The sequence below is a fragment of the Staurois parvus genome, unplaced genomic scaffold (genome assembly GCF_062004578.1).
Source record: "Staurois parvus isolate SC_StPar_1 unplaced genomic scaffold, SC_StPar_1.0 ptg000414l, whole genome shotgun sequence".
Classification (NCBI taxonomy): Eukaryota; Metazoa; Chordata; class Amphibia; order Anura; family Ranidae; genus Staurois; species Staurois parvus.
Genome location: NW_028318210.1, coordinates 2,787,429 through 2,803,050, shown reverse-complemented (window position 1 = coordinate 2,803,050; position 15,622 = coordinate 2,787,429).

Here is a 15,622-nt window from a genome sequence, read left to right as displayed (position 1 = left end):
TGAGAAGTGACATCCCTCAACTCCTCTCTGTCCTCGGAGACTCTCATTCCCCCTGTGTTTATTGTGGAGATTGCGCTTTGTCAGTGGGAGCAGAGATGGCATGGCACGGATCTGATGGTACCAGCAGCAGGAATGGAAGATGCTTGCACTTGACATAGGGGCAATGAGGGGATACACAGGGGCGATAAGCGGTGACATAATGGTGATCAGAGTTGACATAGAGGTGATGACCGGTAACATAGGGGCGATGAGAGGTAACAGGGGTGATGAGTGGTAACATAGGCGCATTGAAAAGTGGCAAAGGGGTGATAAGATGTGACATAGGGGTGATGAGAGGTGACATAAGTGCGATGAGAAGTGGCATATGGGTGATGAGAGATCACAAATGGGTGATGAGAGGTAACATTGAGCTGATGAGCGGTAACATAGGGGCGATGAGAAGTGACTTAGGGGTGATCAAAGGTGACATAGGGGTGATGAGAGGTGACAGAGAGGTGATGAGCGGTTACATAGGGGCAATGAAAAGTGACTTAGGGGCAATCAGAGGTAACATAGAGGTGATGAGAGGTGACATAAGGGCAATGAGAGGTGAAATAGGGGTGATGGGGGTGACATAGGGGCATTATACACTCCTCTGCACTCTATACATTATATACGCCTGACTCCTATACCATGCACATTATATACTCCTGATCCCTGCACGCTGTACATGATATACTCCTGACCTCTGCAAGTCAATTATAATAACATTCATGTGACCAAAGCTATTTAATGAATTTGTTCCTTAAGGTAAACTTAGGTGGGGTGTCAGTTCTCTGTATTCTATTAGGCCACCAGGAATTTGATAGCTTGCTTGTTTTTATGTTATTATTCCTTGGACTGTAAATTAGCGTACAACTAATTTTTATTGAAGATAAATCCATAGCAGGAAATGATTCTGGTGCTTTGATGGACATCAGAGATCTGTCAGTGTTATCCTCTGACTCCTCAGAGGTGGTGCAGTTTCAGACCCCTAAACCTTCTGATGATCCAGAGGAAGGCAAACCCCCCCCTTTTGTAAAGGGGAAAAATATTCCTTCCTGACCCCCTAAGGCGATCTGATTGTCCCTGAATCATTAGTCTAGGGTGCCCAGTTCATCTCTCTGTACAATGATCAGAAAGTAGAGGTGGGACCCAAACATCAAGGAGGCCCCATCCAGAAATGAACAATATATGGTATGGAAATGGACAGTATATGGTATGGCTATGGACAGTATATGGTATGGCTATAGACAGTATACTGTATGGAAATGGACAATATTCGATATGGAAATGATCCTAGGGCTTTGGTAACTGTTTTCCTCTGATTCCGCAGAGGTAAGAACTTTCCAGTCCCCTAAACCTTCTGATGATCCAGAGGAAGGAAAAAACCCCCCTTGGTCAGATGGTCTCCAAAGGGGAGAAATGGACAGTATACAGTATGGCTATGGACAGTATACGGTATAGACATAGACAATATTCGGTACGGAAATGGACAATATTTAGTATAGGAATGATTCTAGGGCTTTGGTCACTATTATCTTCTGACTCCTCAGAGGATGCCTTTTCAAACCCCTAAACCTTCCGATGATCCAGAGGAGGGCAAACCCCCCTTGGTCTGATGGTTTCCAAAGGGGAAGAAATTCCTTCCTGACCCCCCCAAAGGTGATTGGATTGTCCCTGAGTCATCAGTCTAGGGTGCCCAGTTCATCTCCCTGTACAATGCTCAGAAGGTAGAGATGGAACCCAAACATCAAGGAGGTCCCATCCAGAAATGTGAAGAAGTCGGACATTTAATGTTCTGACATCAAGACAATCTAGTGAAACATCCATTTTATTAATCATTTAAAGATGAAAAGACAAAGTATAAAAACATTGTACTGACAACCATTGACTTCCCTTCCTTACCAAGACCTCCATACACATCTCCCTGAGGTGAGAGATGTTTCTTCAGGAGGATAATGGAGGTCTATCTATAACAATCACCAAAATACAAAGACAATGACATACAAGATGAATTTATTTTGTAACCACCGGGTGGCACCATGGATACATATGTTATAATATCTTGTGCCACATCCTAATTTGTTGAAACAAGGGAAAGAGACAATGTGTATGGACTTTATAGACACATATTCAACACAAGTACTTGTTAAAAATTGTATAATTTGTTTATCATAGACTTAAAACATATATAAATCACACAAAGTGATAAAAACATTTAGGATTGTCGAGAATGGTGGAGCAGGATAAGTTTCACCCACTAACAGTAGAGCTGTTGGATGTTGAAGCAATGTAGGCAATACTAGCCCAAAAAGACTTCCGACATATCTCCAATTGATGGGGTACTCCTTATCCACCATATATTCAGTGCTCTACATGTTTTGCAACCAGCCGTCGCTTCTTCAGGAGATATAACATTAAGATGACCAACGGTCGTACAGATGTACTTAACGTAGCGGACCCCACTGGATGACGACTGAACCAATCCAACATGTGGGCATGGAGGCACACACAGAGTTGATGCAGTTATTAAACAGTTGATGCTGATAGAAGTCTGTTGTAGCAAAGAAGGGGGACCTTCATGGACTAACCAGGGACTAACAGACCTCTGCGTCCATTACTTTCAACTTTCCAGAGAGGCCAGATTTAGATATTTGAATTGAGCCAAGAAAAAGTGTCTTTGTTGACGAAAAATCCTGTAATGCCACCCTCACGGAAGAGGGTATTTCAGCATAACGCAGCCTAGTATTCATCTTCCCTTCTATGCAGTCTTACTAAAGTTTGTCCAATTCTAATGTAATAGTATTTTATGGCAGCAAAGTCTGTGATCCAGTTTGTAACCCTCTCAATCTAGGGCTCTCCAGCTTCCCCAGTGATTGACTCTTTCCCTTGTTTCAATGACATACAAGCCGCAGTCAATATATAGATATTACACTGATGTCAAATCTTCTACAGACTTCATTACATGTGTACTTGGTAGTGATGTCAGAGATCACACCACCAATCATGTGTGTTCTGGCTGCTGAACAACAGCGGTGTGCGATGTCACACGTGATGTGGGTGTACGTACTGCGCATACATAGCCCACAATCTGGAAGGCCATCCAGAGACAGGCGTAATCTCAAACCTCACCCCTCCAAGGAGCAACCCACCCAGATCACTCCCAAAGAGTTACTGCAACACATGCCAGTGTAGGTCATGTGGGGGCGGAGCGTGCTATGGGGGAGGAGTCTAAATGGAATGTAAGTGAAAAAACAGGGCAAAGTTCTCCCATCCCTCTTGAACCACTTAAAGCGGAGCTCCAGGCTCCCTCCAAATAATTAAAAGTCAGCAGCAAATACTGTGCAAATACTGAAGCTGCTGACTTTTAATATAAGGACATTACCTGTCCAGGGATCCAGCAATGTCCTTACCCGATTCTTTAGTCAGTTTTGGGTGCAGGTGCCAGCATCTTCAGTAAGGGAAACCAGAAGTGGAGCCTTGTGGCTTCACAGCCGGTTTCCTACTGCACATGTGCAAAACTCGCTGTGCTTTGTGAATGCTCCTGCAGCCTTCTAAAACCCGTGGAGTTTCCCAGAAGGCTGCAGGGGGAGGAGGGGGGGCTGATCCTTCGGCTCAGATCGCTGCAATGCAATGCAATGCAGAAGTGATAGCGAATTTTTTAATGTCACATGCTAGGGTGGACTGACCATTTGAAAACTTGGGCACTGCCCGAGGGCACAGGGTCAATAGGGGGCCCCATGAGATGCCCCTGGTACCTTTTTCGTAGGCTTTTTTGAGCTTGGGCAAGGACACAGGGCCCCATGATCCCCTATTGCCTGGGGGCCCCATGAGTTGTCAGTCTGCCCCTGGTCACATGCAATATTTGCATCAAATGAGTCGCGTGATCCAAATGTCGCATGTGATTTCCTTTAGTGAATTGAGCCCAATGTGTGTTGAGGTATCCTGCTATGTAGAGATCAGTGCCGGCTCAACACAAGGGACCATAGAAAACAATTGTTCTCTATGTGTCCCCTTCACACTGTATAGCTGGGTACACACATACTCTATGTACCCCAATGTATTCACCCCATTTCCTATATGCTGTCTGTACCCCAATGTATTTACCTCCTTTCCTATATACTGTGTGTACCCCAATGTATTCACCTCATCCTACTGTAAAGGTGATAAGAGGTGACTTAGGGATGATGAGAGGTGACATAGGGGTGATGAGAGGTGACATAGGGGATGATGAGAGGTGACATAGAGGTGATGAGAGGTGAAATAGGGGTGATGAGAGGTGACATAGGGGTGATGAGAGGTGAAATAGGGGTGATGAGAGGTGACATAGGGGTGATGAGAGGTGACATAAGAGTGATGAGAGGTGACATAGGGGTGATGAGGGGTGACATAGAGGTGATGAGAGGTGACATAGGGGTGATGAGGGGTGACATAGGGGTGATGAGAGGTGACATGGGGTGATGAGAGGTGACATAGGGGTGATGAGAGGTGACATAAGAGTGATGAGAGGTGACATAGGGGTGATGAGGGGTGACATAGGGGTGATGAGAGGTGACATGGGGTGATGAGAGGTGACATAGGGGTGATGAGAGGTGACATAAGAGTGATGAGAGGTGACATAGGGGTGATGAGGGGTGACATGGGGTGATGAGAGGTGAAATAGGGGTGATGAGGGGTGAAATAGGGGTGATGAGGGGTGACATAGAGGTGATGAGAGGTGACATAGGGGTGATGAGGGGTGACATAGGGGTGATGAGGGGTGACATAGGGGTGATGAGGGGTGACATAGGGGTGATGAGAGGTGACATGGGGTGATGAGAGGTGACATAGAAGTGATGAGAGGTGACATAAGAGTGATGAGAGGTGACATAGGGGTGATGAGGGGTGACATAGGGGTGATGAGAGGTGACATAAGAGTGATGAGAGGTGACATAGGGGTGATGAGGGGTGACATAGGGGTGATGAGGGGTGACATAGAGGTGATGAGAGGTGACATAGGGGTGATGAGGGGTGACATAGGGGTGATGAGAGGTGACATGGGGTGATGAGAGGTGACATAGGGGTGATGAGAGGTGACATAGGGGTGATGAGAGGTGACATAGAGGTGATGAGAGGTGACATAGGGGTGATGAGAGGTGACATAAGAGTGATGAGAGGTGAATATAGGGGTGATGAGGGGTGACATGGGGTGATGAGAGGTGAAATAGGGGTGATGAGGGGTGACTTTGGGTTGATGAGTGGTGACATAGGGGTGATGACAGGTGACATAGGGGTGTTGATAGGTGACATTGGGGTGATGAGGGGTGACATAGGGGTGATGAGGGGTGACATAGGGGTGATGAGAGGTGACATAAGAGTGATGAGAGGTGAGAGGTAACATAGGGGTGACATAGGGGTGATGAGGGGTGACAAAGGGGCAGTGGCGTAACTATAGAGGTTGCAGGAGTCGCCATTGTGACTCAGGAGGCCCCCATGGCTCCCCTGTAATATACTGTCATATAGCAGCCACACATAGCCAATCTTTCAGATGAAGCCATGAGACTGTGACATGAGCAGCTGCAGCTGAAAGATCGGTCCTGTGTGATCACTACTCTACTGTCTAGGAGTGAAACCCTGAACATCTCCTCCCCCTTCCTCCCTATACTTGGTTGCTAGGAACCTTCTTGCCACATCTCAGCTCCCTGAGGGCACAGCACATCCCTATTCACACTTGCTCCACCTCCCAGCTGCTGTTTTTGCCACAACCACGCTGCTTGAGGTAGGGGGCACACTGCTTTGGGGAGCATACTGATCTGGGGGCATGCTGATGTAAGGAGGGGGTACACTGGTGTGGGCCAAGCACACTGATCTAAGTAGGGGGCACACTGATGTAAGGAGGGGGGCATAATGATTTAGGGGGGACACACTGATGTAAGGAGGGGGGCATACTGATGTAAGGGTGGGCACAGTGATGTAAGGAAGGAGCACAATGATGTAGGGTGGCACACCGATGTGGAGGTACACAATGATTTGGGGGTCACACTGATGTGAGGGGGGTACAATAATGTAACGGGAAGCTCACTGATGTAAGGGGGGACACACTGATGTGGGGGGAACACACTGATGTGGGGGGGACACTGATGTAAGGGGATGTTCACTGATATAAGGGGGGCGCACTGATGTAAGGAGGGGAGCACACTGATGTACGGGGGGTACCCTGATGTAAGGGGGCATGCTGATGTGAGGGGCATGCAGATGTAAGGAGGGGGAACACATGCTGATGTGAGGGGCATGCAGATGTAAGGAGGGGGAACACTGATGTTGGGGGCACACTGATGTAAGTGGAGGCACACTGATGTAAGGGAGGGCACACTGATAGGGGGGGGATCACTGATGTAAGGGGAGGCACATTGATGTATACATAGTTACATAGTTAGTCTGGCTGAAAAAAGACAAAAGTCCATCTAGTTCAAACATTAACAAAAAAAAAGTTGATCCAGAGGAAAGCAAAAAAACCCAGCAAAGCATGATGCAATTCGCTCCTGCAGGGGAAAAACTTTCCTTCCTGATCCCCCGAGAGGCAATCAGATATTTCCTGGATCAACTTTATCTATAAATGTTAGTATCCAGTCATATTCTGTGTATCCAAGAAAGAATCCAGACCTTTTTTACAGCAATCCACTGAGCTGGCCAGAACCAACTCTTGAGGGAGTTTATTCCACATTTTCACAGCTCTCACTGTGAAGAAACCTTTTCATGTTTGAAGATTAAATTTCTTTTCCTCCAGACGTAAAGAGTGCCCCCTTGTCCTCTGTGATGACCTCAGGGTGAATAGCTCTACACCGAGTTCACTATATGAACCACTGATGTATTTATACATGTTGATCATATCCCCCCTTAATCTCCTCTTCTCAAGAGAGAATACATTCAGTTCCTCTAATCTTTCCTCATAGCTGAGCTCCTCCATGCCTCGTATCAGTTTGGTTGCCCTTCTCTGTACTTTTTCCAGTTCCCCAATGTTCTTTTTGTGAATTGGTGCCCAAAACTGAACTGCATATTCCAGATGAGGTCTTACTAATAATTTGTACAGGGGTAAAATTATATCTCTCTCTGTCTCTGGAGTCTATACCACTTTTAATACAAGAGAGGATTTTGCTCACTTTTGAAACAGCAGCCTGGCATTGCATGCCATTATTAAGCTTGTGATCTACCAGAACCCCCAGATCCTTCTCCACCATTGATTCCCCCAGTTGTACCCCCCTAGTATGTATGATGCATGTATATTCTTAGCCCCCAAGTGCATAACCTTACATTTATCAACATTAAACCTCATTTGCCACATAGTTGCCCAATTAAACAGTGCATTGAGGTCGGCTTGTAAGTTGGAGACATCCTGTAAGGACATTATTTCACTGCACAGCTTGGTGTCATCTGCAAAGACTGAAATGGTATTTATTAAATCTAGACCCTATGTCATTTCTAAATATATTAAAATGTAAGGGTTCCAACACTGAACCTTGGGGTACACCACTGACAACCGTAGACCATTCAGAGTATAAATCATTAACCACTACTCTCTGAATACCATCTTTTAGCCAGTTTTCTATCCATTTACATACTGATTTTTCCAAGCCTGTAGACTTTACTTTACACATTAGCTGTGTGTGGGGAACTGTGCAAACACTTTTGCAAAATCCAAGTATACCACATCCACCGCCACCCCTCTGTCCAAGGTTTTGCTCACCCCCTCATAAAAAGAAATCAGATTTGTTTGACAGCTTCTGTCTTTCATGAATCCATGCTCTCTGTTGCTTAAAATATTTTTTTTTCCAGCAAGAACTCATCTATGTGGTCTTTTATAAAATTCTCCAGTATCTTCCCAACTATAGACGTTAAACTAACAGGTCTATAATTACTTGGTAAAGATTTTGACCCCTTTTTAAATATTGGCACCACATTGGCCTTACGCCAATCCAGTGGTACTATGCCAGTCATTAAAGAGTCCCTAAAAATTAGAAACAATGGCTTTGAAATGACAGAGCTCAATTCTTCAAGGACTTGTGGGTGTATGGTCCAGGTGCTTTATTCACCTTTATTCTGTCTAAATATTTTTGGATCATATCATTTGTGAGCCAATGTGGATCATCTGGAGCTGTGTCAATACCATGCCCATTATGGACAAGAGCTCCCCCATGCTCCTTTGTGTACACAGAGCTGAAGAAGGTATTTAAAAAAAGAAGATATGTAAGGGGAGGCACACTGATGTAAGGAGGGAGGCACATTGATGAAGGGGGGCACACTGATGTAAAGGGAAGCACATTGATGTAAGGAGGAGGCACACTAATGTAGGAAGGAGGCACACTGATGTAAAGAGGGCACACTGATGTAAGGGTGGGAACACTGATGTAAGGGTGGGAACGCTGATGTAAGGAGGGAAGAACACTGATGTAAGGGGAGGCACACTAATGTAAGGAGGAAGGCACACTGACGTAAAGAGTGGAGCACACTGATGTAAAGAGGGAGGGACACTGATTTAAGGAAGGGAGCACATTGACCTAAGGGGAGGCACACTGGTGAAAGGACACCGTCCTCTCCCCTACTGACCCTGTTCACTGCTTTACTGACAAAGTCTACTGACTGATATCATTCCCAGTCATACTGATACCAGTGGAAAAACTACCAGGGTCACAACAGTCGCACTTGCAACCAAGCCCTGGTGTTCTTGCCCCATGGGGGCCTCCAAGATGACAGGAAGGGGGCCTGCAGCAGAAAATGTGGAAGGGATCCAAGACAGGAGTATTGTGCCCCACGTTAGTGGTAAGGGACTCAGGGTTAGAACAAAGGGTCCTGGCCAGGAGTTGTGGGGCCCCTTATGGTTTCTTGCACCGGGGCCCTGAAGGTTCAAGATATGCCTCTGCTCCAGTGCAAATATATATATACTGTATATATACTCCAAAATATTATATGCATAAATATTTCTGTATGCAATAAAATTTGGAGGACACTGCAGGACAGCGGTCATAGGTCCCAACCCTGTGATTCCAAAGGTTAAGTTACAATTAGTGGCACACAGATAATCATATGAACATAAAAAGAACACATAATATCAGAAAATATATATATTACAAAGAGGGGGTTTGGATACTCTCTGTATATATTGGTATACTATTACATCAACGCATAAAGTCCACAGTCACACCAGGACAAGAGAGAGACACAGAAAAAATATGGGCAGTAAAATTGGGGTCCAAAAAGTGCAATCCTTTTTAGTATGAGTTGGCCCAATTTTGTACATTATGGTGATCGATGGTATATTTGGTTTTCCCATAGTGATCTTGGATGATCTTGCTGTCGGTGTGCATGTGTGAAGGGGGTATCGTTGCTGCTGCCCATTTCCATTTTTTTTCACTGTTTACTAGTAAGTATTGTCTCCTTGATGGACATACAAGGCCCATTGTAACTGAAATGGGCATTTTGTATAATGCATTGTCATAGTTAACATTCTTTGCATGAAGTTCCCTTTTTCTATCACAAGATGTAGCTCTGTGGACTCAGAGCTACTGATTCATTCCCAGCTAGAGCACTGAACCCTGGGAGATGTAGTTAAAAAAAAAGAAGATAAACCATTAGTAGTATAGGCACAGGAAACTACAAAATCCAATAGGCCTGAAAGCAGGATGGGTCAGATAAAAAGAAAAGCCTGGAAAAATGTGGGCAGTTGGGAAAGAGCCGCCGGTGTCTAAAGAATGAAGGCTATTGCAGCCAGGGGAGAGAGCTGTGGAGATCATTTAGCAAGAGCACAGCCATCCAAAGCAGTGTGCTTACAGTGAATCATACAGACACCACCACCAGTAAAACACTCCCTGCGCACAGTTAACCCTTTGATCGCCCCTGATGTTAACCCCTTCCTGCCCATTGCCATTAGTACAGTGTCAGTGCTTTTTTTTAGCACTGATCACTGTATTGGTGTCACTGGGGATGTCAGTGACACCAATTCAGTGCCCCCCAGTGTCAGAATGTCCGTCACAGTCCTGCTATCAGTCGCTGATCGCCGCCATTACTTGTATAGGAAAAAATCCCAACATATATACCGCCATTTGAAAATGCTATAACTTTCATGTAAACTAATTCATTTATATTTATTGGGATTTTTTTTAGCAAAGACATGTAGCAGAATACATTTTGGCCTACATTTATGACGAAATTTAAAATTTGTTTACTAGACATGTTTAATAGCAAAAAGTCAAAAACATTGTTTTTTTTTCTCAAAATTGTCGTGTTTTTTTTTATAGCGCAAAAAATAAAAAATGTATAGGCTATCAATTACCATCAAAAGAAAGCTCAATTTGTGGGAAAAAAAGGATGTAAATTTCATCTGGGTGCAGCGTTGCATGACCACATAATTGTCAGCTAAATTAACGCAGCGGCGTAATGCAAAAAATGGCCTGGTCAGGAAGGGGGTAAATCCTCAGGAGGGCAAGTGGTTAATAAACTTTTTAGGTTGTTATTGATAAATTAAAACAATTATTATTGCATTATTGTTAAGAGAATCCTCTTTACAGTATATTTTTACAAGAGTCTAAAACGTTTGCACAGTACTGTATATGTGAACCCAATCACTAAAATCGCATATACCTTTTTTTTTAGGTTAACAGAATTTAAAAAATAATTAATCTTTTTAAATTTGCAGGTTTTATTAAAATAATACCTGTTGATGTTTCTGTGAAATTTCTTATTCACATTCTTGTCACATGGATCTCTGATGAAGACTACAAGTTGTCATTTCAACAGACAGGCATATGGGTTATTTACTAAAAGTGCATGGTGAAAAACTCTGCATAGAAACCAATCAGTATCCAGGTTTTATTGTCAAAATTGAACTGAATAGGCTGAAGTTAGAAACTGATTGGCTACCATGCACATCTGCACTATATTCTGAGTGCACCAGTTTTAGTAAATCTCCCCCATAGTCCACTGCTGTCACCATGCCATGCAGCCATCACTTAGGTGCTGATAGAAAGAAAGTGGCTGCAAAGAGGCAGCATAACGTAACCACGATGAGATGCAACAAAGGGTGAAAAACCAAGAAAAAAGTATTTTATTTGTAAAAATGTCTAAAACAAAATTCTTATGAAGCACTGCATTTGAGCAAACTACAGTATATGTCCTACATTAGGATTGAAATACACTTTAAGCAAAGTGGCCTATATATTTTGGGGACTCCAACAATAATATCTTCCTGCCACAGCTCCTGGCTCTTTTCCTGTTGTCCTAGGAGGTTTGGGTGTTCCTTCCCACCTTGGGATGTTGCTATTCTTTCTGCTGATTTTCCTTAATTTAAAAATAGATTAACAATTTGACAGGGAGAGTGGGTTCCAGCTGTATGGGTGCAGACTTGGGGAAGAAAATACAGATCTCACCACTGGAATCTCTGTCAGACATAAGTTTGGGTGGTTTGACCCTTTAATCATGTAAAAAGAAAACAACTCTTTTTCCACAACAAAAACTTTTCAAGAAAGTTGTTCTCTTGGGTCGACTTAAACAAAACTAACACTTGAGGGCAGCAGTTAACTGTATGAACAGGAAAGTATTTCTATTCCAACAATGACAATTACAGATACACTGAAAATATAGTACAAAATGGCTTGGATAGAGTTCCTAATTTCTTGTGGTACCCCTTATCAAAATTTATCATAATATCTATTTTAATAGAACACAGACTCCTTCCCATCAGAGGGTCCCTTGTGATAATTACAATTGCAATTACAATACATTTTTTTACAAAAAATATCAACTTCCACTTTCATGACTTATAAGTCATCATTTTGTAAAATACAGAGGTGTAATTGTCTCTGAACACAATAATGTCATCATTGCAATGGGGTTCAAAATAATTCCTCAGCAAAGAGCTGAGTTCACTACTATACATCCAAACAAGCCCCATGTAAAAATGACATCTGGGACTGGACAAAATGTTTGCTGTGGGTTCAGATTACATTACAGCTACATGAAAAATTACACTCCTATTACTTTTTTTACCCACCCAGCGGTCATAGCTGCATTAGTATTGGAACACTGCATGGTCCTACTGCCATACATACAACGATATAAAAAGAGGAATTTTGACTTACCTGTAAATTTTATAACTTGGAGTACTGAGTATTCACAGACCCTGGGTTATAGGCTTGTACCTTCATGTGATTGGACACTAGCAAAGCTTTTGAGGACATGCCCCATGTCCCCTATAAATCCACTTTGTGAGTTCTCAGTGTTGTAGCAAGCAATACAGAGTAACCAAGGAATAGAAGGGATGGAGGTCTGTGTCCTCTACTGTATTCCAAGATATGGAATTTACAGGTAAGTCAAAATTCCTCTTATCCTAATTGTACACTGCACAACACAAGCTGAGTATTCATTGATTCTGTGATGTCCCAAAATAATGAATGGGAAGGGTGGGCAACAACGAGGCAAATAACTGTGCCAACAGGCCCAACAAAAACAATGATCAATAGATCTAACTTCAGAGTAGTGCGGAAAGAACCATGTGGCTGAAAGCTGCATCTGCAGAAGATTGGATGGCCATCTAGTAAAACTTTGAAAAAGTATGAAGAAAGGGCTAGGTGGAAGCCTTACAAAGCTGGGCCACAGAGGTTTTCTGTCAAAATACTCCTGGTGGAGTGAGCATGTAAAAGCACAGAAGTTTTGTCCTTAAGAGTTTAAGCTCTGGCGATCAGTTGTTTTATCAAGCAATTATGGACTTGGAAGCAGTTTGTCCCTTGCAAGGTCCTGAAGATAGGACAAATAGGGAGTCTGCCTTTCTAACAGAAGCTGTCGCTTTGATGTAGGCTCTGATGGCTCTACAGTTGTGTCCAAAATTATTCAACCCCCAATGCTGTAAAGGGGTTTAGGGACTATAGTGTACATTTGGAATTGTATTCAGAATCAAATCCTACAAGGACGTTGTAACTACCCAAATGCAACTAAAATGACATCAATTGTTTATGTAATACAGTAGTAAATGGTTCTTATGTGGTTTCTTCATTGCCACAATTATTCAACCCCTTAAAGACTACCACTCTGAAGAACAGAGGTTCATACAGGTGCTTTCCATCAGGTATTGAAAACACCTGTGGATGTCACCGAGCAGCAATCAAGCATAATAAGCACCAATTAGGCAGCTTTAAAATGACTGTGATACTCAGCTCCTTCTAGACATTTACTGGTGTGGTTACAAACATGGTGAAGGCAAGAGAATGGTCCAGGAAGACAAGAGAAGAGGTGATTTCTCTTCACAGGAAGGGCAATGGCTATAAGAAGATTGCAAAGATGTTAAACATACCAAGAGACACCTTAGGAAGCATCATTCGCAAATTCAAGGCAAAGGGCACTGTTGAAACGCTACCTGGTCGTGGCAGAAAGAAGATGCTGACTTCGACTGCTGTGCGCTACCTGAAGCGTAGAGTGGAGAGAAGTCCCCGTGTGACTGCTGAGGAACTGAGAAAAGATTTGTCAGATGTGGGTACAGAAGTTTCAGCCCAGACAATAAGACGCACACTGCGTAATGAAGGCCTCCGTGCCAGAACTCCCAGGCGTACCCCCTTGCTGTCTCCAAAGAATAAGAAGAGTCGACTGCAGTATGCCAAAAGCCATGTGGACAAACCACAAAAGTTGTGGGATAGTGTTCTGTGGACTGATGAAACAAAATTAGAACTGTTTGGGCCCATGGATCAACGCTATGTTTGGAGGAGGAAGAACAAGGCCTATGATGAAAAGAACACCTTGCCTACTGTGAAGCATGGTGGAGGGTCAATCATGCTTTGGGGCTGTTTTGCTTCTGCAGGTACAGGGAAGCTTCAGCGTGTGCAAGGTACCATGAATTCTCTTCAGTACCAGGAGATATTGGATGGAAACGTGATGCAGTCCGTCACACACCTGAGGCTTGGGAGACGTTGGACCTTTCAACAGGACAATGATCCCAAGCATACCTCCAAGTCCACTAGAGCATGGTTGCAGAGGAAAGGCTGGAACATTTTGGAGTGGCCATCGCAGTCACCAGACTTAAATCCGATTGAGAACCTCTGGTGGGACTTAAAGAAAGCAGTTGCAGTGCGCAAGCCTAAGAATGTGACTGAACTGGAGGCCTTTGCCCATGAAGAATGGGCGAAGATACCCGTAGATCGCTGCAAGACACTTGTGTCAAGCTATGCTTCACGTTTAAAAGCTGTTATAACTGTAAAAGGATGCTGTACTAAGTACTAAGATTGAATGTCACTTGGGGGTTGAATAAAACTGATAATGCTGTGAGCACAGAAAAGACATTTGTGGTTATTTCATTATAACTGTTATGTTATATTTGTCTGACCTACAAGTGCCTCTTTAATGTAAATGTAAGCAAGATGACTGAATGATCAAAAGCAATGTCAAACTGGCCAAAACACTCAATTTCAGTGGGGGTTGAATAATTTTGGACACAACTGTATGTCCAGACAATAAGAGCAATGTCCTTTGGGTGCTTTGGAGCAGCAAACAAAGATGGAAGGACTATGTCTTCATTGAGGTGGAAGACTGATACCTCCTTAGGAAGAAAGAATGGTGTTGGGCATATGACAACCTTGTCATTGTGAAGAATGAAGATGCCTCCTTACAAGAGAGTGTCACAAGCTCAGAGACACGTCTGACAGACATGATAGCAACCAAAAAGGCCACTTTGCAGGAGAGGTCATCTAAGGGGATCCCTGATGGGTACAAAAGGTGGTTTCTGCAAGTCAGAGAGAACCAACTTGAGGTCCCAAGGAAGCACAGGGTACTATAATGGGGGTCTGATCTGGGATGTACCTTGAATTAATGTTTTGACAAGAGAGAGCGAATCCAGAAGTTTTTGAAAAATAATGGACAAGGATGAAACCTATCCTTTCACAGTGCTTAAGTCCAAGTTCAGGTCAAACCCTGACTGTAGGAAGGCCAAAATGCGATGCACACAGTAATCTCTGGGAGTAAAATGCCTGTGTTCACACCAGGCAAAGAAAGATTGTCTGGTATGATAATAGATAATTCTGAAAGTGACTTTTCTTGCTTTTAGCAAGGAGGTAGGAATAACAAACTCAGAGAACCTTCCAACTAACTTTGAAAAATATTATTTTAAAAATCCAGCTTTGTTGAATGGTAACTGCAGTATGGATGGAGAGATTAGGTTCATTAATCTCAAGCCCAAAAGTAAATTCAACCCTCCGGATTTTAATAAGTATTTTTAAATGCTTTAAAAAAATCTGTCTTAGATGATTTGGAGAGCTTGGAAAGTGGTAAGATGAAACATTATAACTTGACCCGTAAGGAGAGGGAGGCCCTTGAGAAGCGCCAGAAGGACAAAGACATTATTGTTAAGCCAGCTGATAAGGGCGGGGGGATTGTTATTATGGATTTGGACACATATAAGGGGGGAAATACAGTGTCAATTAACAGATAAAGGAGGGGAAGGTCCCAGGGTATCAAATATGCGTAGGGTCAGAAAGCTCTTAATAAAAGGGATGTACTCAGTGGTGTATTTAGGTTTTGTGCTGCCCTAGGCAACACAAAAATCATCTGCCCCCACGGACATGGGCCAACACCACCCCCCCTTCCCCCT